The following is an 11,003-nucleotide window of genomic DNA, read 5'->3' as shown; positions in this document are numbered from 1 at the left end:
GGGGGAGTTCACATTTTCGCTGACATATGGCCAATAAAAAAGTGATTATGACATGTACATTTCTGCAAATTGTTACATAAAGCCTCTTTAAATGCTAACAAATAGGCTACAGTATGCCTCATCATTGAAATGATAGGTATTATGACCAAATTTTACAATCCTGTCCTTGAACAGAACATCATTTTTCTCATCTCTACCACACAACACATGATGTGGATATGCAGAGATAGAAAGAATCACCTTAACACACTCAGTTACCCTTAAGGACAATATCTAAATCACCTGAATAACTAGCAAAGCTTTTTCCAGTGTAAATCTTACCATCATTATATCATCCATGAGTGAATGAAAAAACATGGTTTCATTTGATAAATGTGCAAAAAGGCTGGCAATGTATGACCTACTATCTAGTGCAGTGCTGTGCAAGGGTTGTGATAATCACATTAGAGTTATTTCATAATTAAGGGCATCTTTAAATTTGCCAAATGCCTTTTTAAAACCATAAGGACTGACAGTACACTTTGTGACTTAGACTGAATAGCTGAGCTGAAGAGTGATGACAAACTACTCATAAATATGTATGAGCCATGAGTGTGATAGCAGCATGTAATATTTCCACGAGTCCACATGGCCTGCATTTGACCCGTTGGTTAATTACATCCACGATGACTGCAGATGTTTTTAGATACTCGTTAATTGACGGCCACACGACTGAGGGTATGTTAATAGTGCATCATGAAGTACACAATAACAAATCAGCCTGATGAAACCGTCATTATGTGACATGACGTCATTGTGTGACATGACAGTTTCATGTACATTCCACAGTGGTTAAGTGTAGTCTCCCACTCAATGGAACAAAAGTGTTTTATTGTGTGGGCTGCTATAATTAAGCGTGTTGGTCTGAGGCTTGTGAGAGCTGATCCTCACTCCCTTTGTCTCCTCAGGGTTAAACTACGGTCAGTGCAGTTAATAGCTCTGCAGCTATAATGAAGTCGCGCTCTTGAAGTGTTAAGTTCCTACAGTGGAGCGCTTCTGAAAACATGCTTACTTGCACAGTTTAGTACTATTCACAATAGAGTTAGAGGAGCACAATAGACCAGTATCAGACTGGTAACTGTCTTCAGTTAGGTCATACACAGTATGAAGCAGTCAGTTGTCCACTTTTGATGGATGTGATTTAGCTTAGTGATGTATGATAATATTATCGGAGATATTATAGGAGAAACTTTAATCAGAAGAGAAAGATCTTCATTGATTGATTTTATAGTTAGTTTACAGTAATTAAAAGATAAAAAGAGTTAGAATTTGTATTATTGCCTCATTAATATTGTAAATATTAAACTTCTGAGTTTGAATTTCTTCTCCAAAACGACATAGTGCCCTTTAAAGTCCCAGATGAAATTTGTCTTGGAGACATACAGTATCTGCAGTTAACATACAATACTGCATACAAACAATACATGCCCCGGACTGTCACTAGTCTACATGCACACATGATACCTACAGTACATACCAACCCAATCACCAGAGTAAATGTTTGTCACGTTCATTTCTATAAACCAAGGAAAAGTTGAAACTTTGAAACATATCTTCATGTTGTAACTTTACGTTTCTTCAGGTTCGATGCTGTGCTTGAGCTCTGGTTAGGTGAAAGGTGCACTATGTAGTTTTGGGAAAAAATTTGAATCAGACGATAAAATCTTCATTGACATATTATTTTATGCCTAAACAAACTAAAGAAACAATCTCTCTGTTTCCGTGACTGAATAAACAAACTGACCTTTGGCGCTGAGCCCTGATGAAGATCTGGTGGTTGAAACATGTTTGCTTTTTTAATGATTGGCCTTTTAATGATTCAGACAATATAATAAAGGCTTTTTAAAATATTTTCCTCCCTTGTTTGATACTTTTTCTGGTATTTGGAGTGCCATGATTAGCTTGCTGGCTTGGAGAGTTTTTCCACTTCTTTATAACTCTTTATTGAGTATTATTGTGTAAAATTCTGAGAGAAAAATGTACTTACAGAGACAATGCGATGAAGATATCTTGTGATAGACTACTGTAGCATGTTCATGGCTCATGTTAGTCATTAGCTCATATGCTAGTATTTTACCTGCGAGTAGGTGCGGAACCAAGTTTCAGAACCCATTATGTAAACTTTTAGTCTTGCTCCACAGTGTTTTATTTTGTCCACTGAAATAAAACATGCTGATACATTTTTTGCTCTCCTTTTCTGACATTGGTAAACAGATACAATATGATCAATCCAACAGACTGTCACACTGCAGCAGTTTCCAGACAGCCATGAATCAAAATGGGTTCAGCTCTGACTCAGTAGGGAAACTACAGAAACTGGTGGGAAGGTAAACGCATCAAAGAAAGACTCTCACAGAGAGTCGACAGGGATTTAAACAGGATGTCATAGTCATCTATTACAAATAAGTTCCAATATCAGCATGTTAACTCACTGACTGCTACTGTAATAGTCATTTTGAAATTCTTATAAATCTTATTTTATGACATTTTTATTTTGTTGCATTGTTATGACGGCTTGTTGACTCAAACATGCAAAACTTTGCAATTCTTTATGTTGCAATTGAACATTTCTACAGGTTCAATTTTCAACTTGACATTGTGACAATGCACTTCTTATCGGCTAGGTTTAGGCACACCAACACTGGAGATGTCCCAGCTTGTTGTCAAAAATGTCAGGTTTTGTCGGAGCAAACATGGCTGTTATTGCGGTCTCCTTAAAAATATCTAGTGGTTCCACAATTACAAATTGTTGAAACGCTGTTTGGAACTGTGTCTCCCATACCATCCTCCTCAACCGCCTAGCTCACCACCTAGGCATCTTCAGAACAGCTCTCTCCTGGTTTCAGTCTTACCTCACAAACAAAACAGTTTGTCACCATCAGTGGTGACAAACTGCCCCCCAGCCCAAACTGCCCCCCAGCCCCGGTCAACCAAGGCATGCCTCAAGGCTCTGTGCTTGGACCCACCTTCTTCGTCATCTACATGCCCCTTGGTCAGAACAACCGCCAACATGGTCTCAGTTTCCACTCCTACGCCGATGACACAGCTCTATCTCAGCACCAAACCATCCACTCTCCGACTCCATGGTAGAAACCCTCATCCATGCTTTTGTAACATCCCGTTTGGACTACTGCAATGGTGTCCTGTCTGGGGTAACCACTAAAGCCCTGGACAGGCTCCAGTAAGTCCAAAATTCACCCACCAGGGTTCTCACACACACCAAGCCCTAGCAGCACATCACCCCAACCCTCCTCCACCTTTTCTGGCTCCCAGTTAAGTTCCGTATCAACTACAAAATCCTTCTTCTCACCTACTAATCCCTTCATGCCCTCGCCCCTCAGTACCTCTCCAACCTCCTTCACCCATGCACCCCGTCCCAGAACCTCCGGTCCTCAGACACTGGCCTGCTCTCCATTCCCCTCACCAGACTCCGTACCTTCAGAGACAGAGCATTTATTGTCGCAGCTCCAATGCTCTGGAATGCTCTCCCTGCTAATCTGCAATGCCTCAAACACCATCTGTTCACTATAGCCTACAACCTCTCCTAACTCTGCTTCCCCAGCAGATACTCATCTTTGTTTCCTGTCTCAATTTGTTTGGTTTGTTTGTCTGTTTGTGTAGCTTTAATCTACTGTGTAAAGTATCCTTTGGTCTCTTGAAAGGCGCTATATAAATCAAAGGTATTTCTATTATTATTGTTAGACATCGACCACCATCCACTTCTCTGTGAGTGTGCTGGCCTTGTGTTTCCTCCTTCTACAACTACATACTTCTTGTGAATCCAGTTTATTTGCATTAGCCGGCCGCTGACAGACATTACTCTCTGATATCTAAATCAATAAACAGCTCCGGAACAGACTAACAGAAGTATTCAGTGGGTCAGAGAAGAACCAATACTCACATTTACAAGTACATGCACACAAAAACACACATAAATCTACTTTGTTTTCTGTCTTTCCATGGGGGCCGGAGAACCCGCTGTGTTGTTTGGAGCAGGAACACATCTGCTGGATTGGTGCTGAAACTATCTTCAGCCACAACAAGCTGAACAGACAGTACAGAGGTTCTCCGCACCACAGGCCGAGTGTGTGAGAGAATGTGTACTCCCACATCCTCGGGATCTATCCATCTCTCTATCTATAGTAGACAATATAATCAAGAGGAAGAGAGAGTTTAAATGGTAAACATGCTCAAAGTCTTTGTCCTGGATTTTAGCAGCTGCTGAGCCCTTTAAAGGTCCGATCTTCCTTCTAGACTTTAAGGCCAAAGAAAGTAGAGCATTTACAATTTCTATTGTATTACTAGTTGTACTGCGTAAGGCATTATCGGTCTATAATGTAAGTTTTTCAACCGAGTGTGTATGCAGCCCCAACCCCATTTGTCAGATGCAGCAGAAAGGACACTAGTTGTGCCCTGCTTTGCTTTTGAGTTAAACTATCCATTTTTTGATTTGTCTTTAATTCAACACAGCAAATTAAATGCCTTATCATCCTCCTTTCAGTGACCTTCAGTCCCTCCCAGTTATTTCCTTCTGAGTGTGAGTAAAATCCTAACAAAGAATCAAACCCAGTGGGACACAAGGTCCTTCCAACAATACATCTGGCTCATATCCCAACATTAGGAAGCAGACGCTATACCCTTCCAAGAGAAGTCAATGCATTATTGATGTTCTGTGAAAATCAACCAAAATGCAACAACATCCTGAGTAATATGAGTGAAAGTCTTTTGTTTTCCAAAATGAAAGCTCCATAGGTCAGCTCATAGAACAATGTACCGTTTGTCTGAAAAGTAATCAGTAACAAATAATTAATATCTAGCCCACGGGACGGATTCAAATATATACCGGGACAAAGTACAAAGAGGCAAACTAAACAAGGATCTTATTAGAATACAACTGGCATGGTTAGGTTATTGTTTTTCTTTTATGTGGCAACAAGAGAAAACAAGACATGTAGAATTGTCTAAAAGCTCATGTAATTAATTAGGTCTCCAGTTGTCTGGCCCAATTAAATCAACCTGGGCTGACATGCGCACACACACACACACACACACACACACATATGGACACACTATGGTTGTTTATTGATTATGACCAAATTGTTGTGTCTGGTTATTATTTCTCACGCACTCTGGCAGTGGCGGGCTGACAGCAGTTCAGTGAGTAAATAGTATCCCAATGCAGTAGCACTAAAAGCAATGTAACTCCAGTTACCTTGTGGACATAGTATTTGGTGAGGATTGGCAGTCTTTGACGTGTTTGTCAGAGGACAGCCAGCTCTTGAAAAATCATCTCGTGAAAAAAATATGCTGTCAGTCAACAAGAAAACTTGTTTATCAGCCTAGGCCAAATATTAGGTTCATGGTTTTGGTTTTCAGTTTAGATGTTTCCTGTTTTATTTCTCCTCATGTGTCTTGTTGCAATTTACACTTCCTGACTTAATGTTTTTTCTCGCCTCTTTTGACTGCCCTATGAGTTTCACCTGTCCCTTATTAGTCTTCCCTCTCTTCTGCATTTAAGTCCATCTTTTTTTCCTCTATCTTTGTCAGTTTGTCTGTTTTGTTCCTGGTGTCCCTGTGTTTGCTCCTGGTGCTTTTTGCTATTCTGCCCCTGTTCCCCGAGCTTCATGCTGGTTTGTACTTCATTCAGTTTGGTGTTTTGTCCCAGCCTGTTTTTGTCAGTTTTGTTGCTGGCCCTTGATTTTTTCAGACTTGGGTTATCAAAGCCTGCCTTTTGCTTTTTCATCTATCTGTCTTGCTGCCTTGCATTTGGGTCCTTTTTTCAGAAACACACGAAAGAAAAGAAAGCAATGGTATTGGATCCATTTTCAGTATCAGCACATACCCAAACCAAATTAGGAGGGAAAAGATTGCAATCTGACTGTGGCTACTCGGGACCAAATGTAAAATGCAAATAAGCAATACCTTGGAAAATTAAGAATCTATGAAATGATATTGCTGCAGTCAAACTGCAATCAGAAAACAAAAGGTATGTGAGCATGGGTACATAAAATTGTCATGAAAAACATGTTAAACCCAGCTGGTGCTTTAATAACACCTTGGTATTATTCTGTGAAAATCAGTAAAAACAAACAAAGTCTACTAAAATGAACTTAGAAAAAGAGGATAAACAGAATTCGTGTGTATTTACTCTTCATCTACTAAGACAAAGTTGTAATCCAGGATGAGCATTCTCGCAGATCCCAATATTGTCAAACTAAATGATGGACGACTCTCAGGCGGCAGTGGATGACATCTGCTGTCAAAGAGCTACGGCAGCATTAGACTGATGGCACTGCTCACATCTAATCTAAATGCTACACAGCTGACAGCACAAGTGCGTTTCTGGGGTTATCAAGTGGTTTCCTCCCATCGCTACTGGTCACTTGACACGTCAGGAACACTTGACTTGAGTGATATCTTGTCGAACAAAATAACTACGGCTCTCTAGGCCAAATATGGCTGGAGTCGCTTGCACTCCCCTGAACCTGGACCTTTCCCCTAGTTTGTCACATTCTCAGAGACTCTTACAACAGATAAAGACTGAACAGACAGCTTTTACTACACAGTCGTTCAGAACTCAAAAGGATCATTGACCAGTAAGAGTCCTCTTCAGTTTATAATCATAACAGCACCGGGTTCAGCACTTCTTTTCTCTTTTGTCGTTTTTGAACAAATGGGTCCTCTTTTTTAGTGAGAGGCAGAAAAAGCAGCAATTTTGAGCTATTGACTGTGATTTGTTTGATGAAATAACAACAATGGTAGATTTTATTATGTGAGCAGACAAACACTATATTTTTGGGTTTGGAAAGGCAAAAAAAAGACACAACCCTCCAATCTCCATCATGCTGAGCAGGAATACATTGAAAATCTCCACAGAACGATTAATTTTTATTACATGTGAAAACTGAGATTATTAATCGTATACTGTGTTGTGAAAATTTCAGCAAACCTCTTAAGGATTATTTTTTTATCACAGGTATAATATTAGAGCTTTAAATAGTATCATATCGTTTGAGCTGACTTTCTCTTTAATTATCTTGAGAAATGTACAATAAAATAAGTCACATTTTGTCATGCTAATAATACATTTATTTTACATAGCGCTTTTCATGGTACACAAAGACAATTTACAGGTTGAAAAGCAGAATAATAAAAACAATACAATAAAAATACAAATAGAGACAAGTTATACATTAAAAACAGTTAATGCTGAGATGATTCTGAACAGGGCGGTGTTAAAACTTCAACATTCAATGAGATTTCAAACAATCGTGATATGTTATATAACAATTAAAATATCTTAAAAAACTATTGCTGCAATACACGTCTTTGGTTCTCTTTGGCTGCTCCATACACTCGTGCAGTAACAGCTGGACCAGCTGTGTTTGCAAATGAGGGCTTACATGACCGCAGTCATGAAAGCAAAGTTGTGTATAACGTCTTAGATGAAAGTGACAGCTGGAAAGGGTTAGCTCAGACACAATTAACACTGCAGCAATGGAAGGTGCTAATAGTAAGAGCGGCCGTAAGAGAAGACAGAGGAGAAAAAACACTCAGAACCAGGAGAAGACACACCAGGAAGAATCAACTCCAATGAGGTTGAACACTGCATTTGCTTTCCAGCTTCCTTCCTCCCAAGAAAACATAAGGTGTGTGCTGAAAGACAGCCAGTCTTCAAGTCAATTTGGACAAAATGAAGGCAGAGAATGAGGATTTGAAGTCACAGCTCCCAAGCAGAAACCGAGGTGATGGCATCTGCCCTGAAAAAGGCAGAAGATCTACTGGAGACTGAGCGCCTCCGCTGGCATCAGGAGAAATCCTCCGTGCTGCAGGAGATGGAAAAATCCAGAGCTTCCTTTGTGGCTCAGCTGGAGGAGCAGAAACAGCAGAATAACACCCTCGTGACCTCTCTGAAACAGGCTGAGCCAACGTGCTGAGTGGCAGGAGGTAAAGTCATCCATCCTTCAGGCCACAGAGGGCCTCCAGAAGACTCTGCAGGAAAAGAGGCAGGAGTGGGAGGAGAGAGAGCACCATGAAGTCCCAGCTGGAAGAACTAGCGAGCCAGATCCAAAAAAAAAAGGAACAGAGACTCACTCGAAAACATGCATTTGTTCTCATATTCTTGTGAGGATCACTGAGATCAAAGAGTCTGGACCCCCAAACAGCTTTTTGACGACAGCTGTTTGAGGGTCAAGACCACTTTTCACTTGGAAAGTAAAGTCAAAGTGCTTTTCTTGTGTAAAGAATTGAGGCTTGTCCTCACAAATATATAAATACAAATGCATGAACGGACTCTCGCTCAAAAACATGCATTTGCTCTTAATTACTTGTGAGGATCACTCAGACGTCTGGGCATTGAAAATTTTAAAAAATAGCATAGCGTTTTTCATTCAGTTGTTGTGAATGTAAAGTTTGTTATAAAGCCACACACAGATCCAAGGCTTTTACTTTTGATACTTTAAGTACATTAAGCAGATAATACCTATTACTCTGTAAGGTTTAGAATGCACGACTACTTGTAATGAAGTGCTTTATTGTTGTATTGGTACTTAGCCTACATAAATAAAGGATCTGAGTACTTGTTCTACAACAATTTTGCAAATAATTTATTATTTTGTGTCACAAATTAAGTGTCACAAATATATGAAAGCAACATGGTTAATGTGTTTGTCTGAACACTAATTAGCATAATTACTTTACTCTTACACATGATTTGTATATATGTAATGGCATATATTTGTAAAGTAATGCTTCAGATTACAGACTGCAAGTGTACATATGTTGTATATACTGGGTACCAAGGAAATAGTGAAGAAGTACAGGAAATATTTGGCTACGAAACTTGCATCTTGGTGGGACCTAGAACTTAATTACTCTGTAAGCACTTGTTAAATTGCCCAGTACACCTACGTAGCGATGAACACACTGCATCTTTGGTTTTGGAAAGGGCAAAAAAAAAAAAAAAAGACACAACCCTCTCTATGTAGTATTACACGGCTGCCTTGCCGTTGCTTGCTAAGCTGTGATTGGTCAATTGCTGTTGTTGTTATGACTGATCTACAAAATCTCATTTTCTCATATAATCAAGCCTCTGCTGTTTTTAGCCGAGTATAAATCACTCATTAACAGTGTCATACCTCCTGAAACTTTCCCAACACTTTTATTGTAGAATATCACTGAGTCACTACACTGTCATCAATTAGAGCGTGTAAGACTGCAGGCACTAACAGCTTGAAAAGAGCACTCACACACACACACATGCACACACACACATCCTGAGACCTCTGTGATAGACTGGTGACCTGTCCAGGCTGTAAATCCCTCTCGCCCAAAGCATGCTGGGATTGACTTTAGCTTCCCGTGACCCTGAGCAGGATAAGCGGATATAGAAAATGGATGGATAGTTGAAGAGAATATAAACATAGCACCCGTTGTTATATACAGCATACACACACACACACACATACACACACACAGTGCTCCATCATAAAATAAAGAAAGGCTTCAGGCATTTCTGGACTGAAAATGGAATCAGGTTAAGTGGTGCTTGGCCTGACATGATAACTGAGACTATTCAGGATTTGAGGCTTTGCTGTGTGTGTGTATTCCACTCTGTAGCATACTGTGCAGAATTATATGTTCTACTCCTGTATCCTGCATACAAACACAAATTTGTTCTGTTTGTTTATCTCCTCCGTCTGCTGAAACGGAAATCTTATGGCATACATTTGATCTCCTCTCTGAGCATTTCATCAGCCTCGTGTTTGTTGTCAAGTCTCACGGGTGTCTTCAATCCTCCATACTCCCCCACATAAGTGCCTCATCTCTGGCAACATTTCCAAGAAAGCTGCTTTAAAAGGTTTGGGAACCATGAAGGCGCACAAACATGGCGTTATGGTTGACAGAGAAGTACATATACAGTACAGGATCATAAAAACACACACAGACACAAGAATGCATCATGTTTATTTATTCATTATCTTTGTTTGAATTACACATGGTGTGCTGAACCTGTATATTTAAAAACAATTCAAAGGAAGTCAGTAATATTTCTTGCACTCAATATTAAAAAAGCCCTTTGATGTTTTTTATTTTATTTTGGATGGAGGTTATTATTAAAATGTTAATCTCTTTCTTATCCTGAATGAGTCACCTTCTATTTTGCATTGAAGCCTTAGCTTGTATCGCATTGAAATGTGGATATGTGCAGCAGTCTCCATTAAAGAATATTAGCTTTGGCACATGTACACACACAGGGAGGGTTAGGTTTAGGGTTAGGGAAAGTAGCTATAAGTATTTTGCTAAGTTTAGGGATAAACAGGTTTAAAGAAACCAATACTGAATGTGGGTATATTAGACAGGCATGCTGTCCTCATCATAAAAACGCAAAATAGGTTGACGTGAAAGCAGCATATAATGTCACATAGTTATTTTAAGCTAAACCACCATATTTTCCTAAACCTAACCAAGTAGTTTTATTGCCTGCACTTCAACTACAAGTAGTTTGTACTGTGCGATGTGCGAGTGTCTGTTGCTGGTATGCTCCAACAGACATGTTGTTTCGGAAACAGTGATATACTGTTTGTTGCTTTGGCAATCAAGTCATTGAGGTATGCGGATATGTTGACATTTGTTGATTTGGCTGATGATTTTGTCCTAAGGGCTAATAAGTTAGGTACAATCAAGGCCACCAAAGATTCTGCAGATCTAGAAGAAGAGCCATAATGCTCAGTTCCATGTTCTGCCTGACACAAATGCAAGATTGCTGCAAGCACACAATGTAAGATGGAAGTTCAAATGTTTGAGAAAAAAACGCACAAACATTTTTTGAAGACAGACCGATTTTGAATCACCGAGGAACCACTAAGGCAGAGGAAGAGTTCTGACACAGATTTCCTTGCAGTGACGGACTTGACATAACTCATTGGTTGGTAGTGGTGAACAAGGCCAGGGGCACATCAACC

The sequence above is a fragment of the Pagrus pagrus genome (assembly GCF_965226575.1).
Source record: "Pagrus pagrus genome assembly, chromosome: 20".
NCBI classification, from domain to species: Eukaryota; Metazoa; Chordata; class Actinopteri; order Spariformes; family Sparidae; genus Pagrus; species Pagrus pagrus.
The sequence above is the reverse complement of the archived record's forward strand: the minus strand, read 5'-3'. Positions refer to the sequence as shown.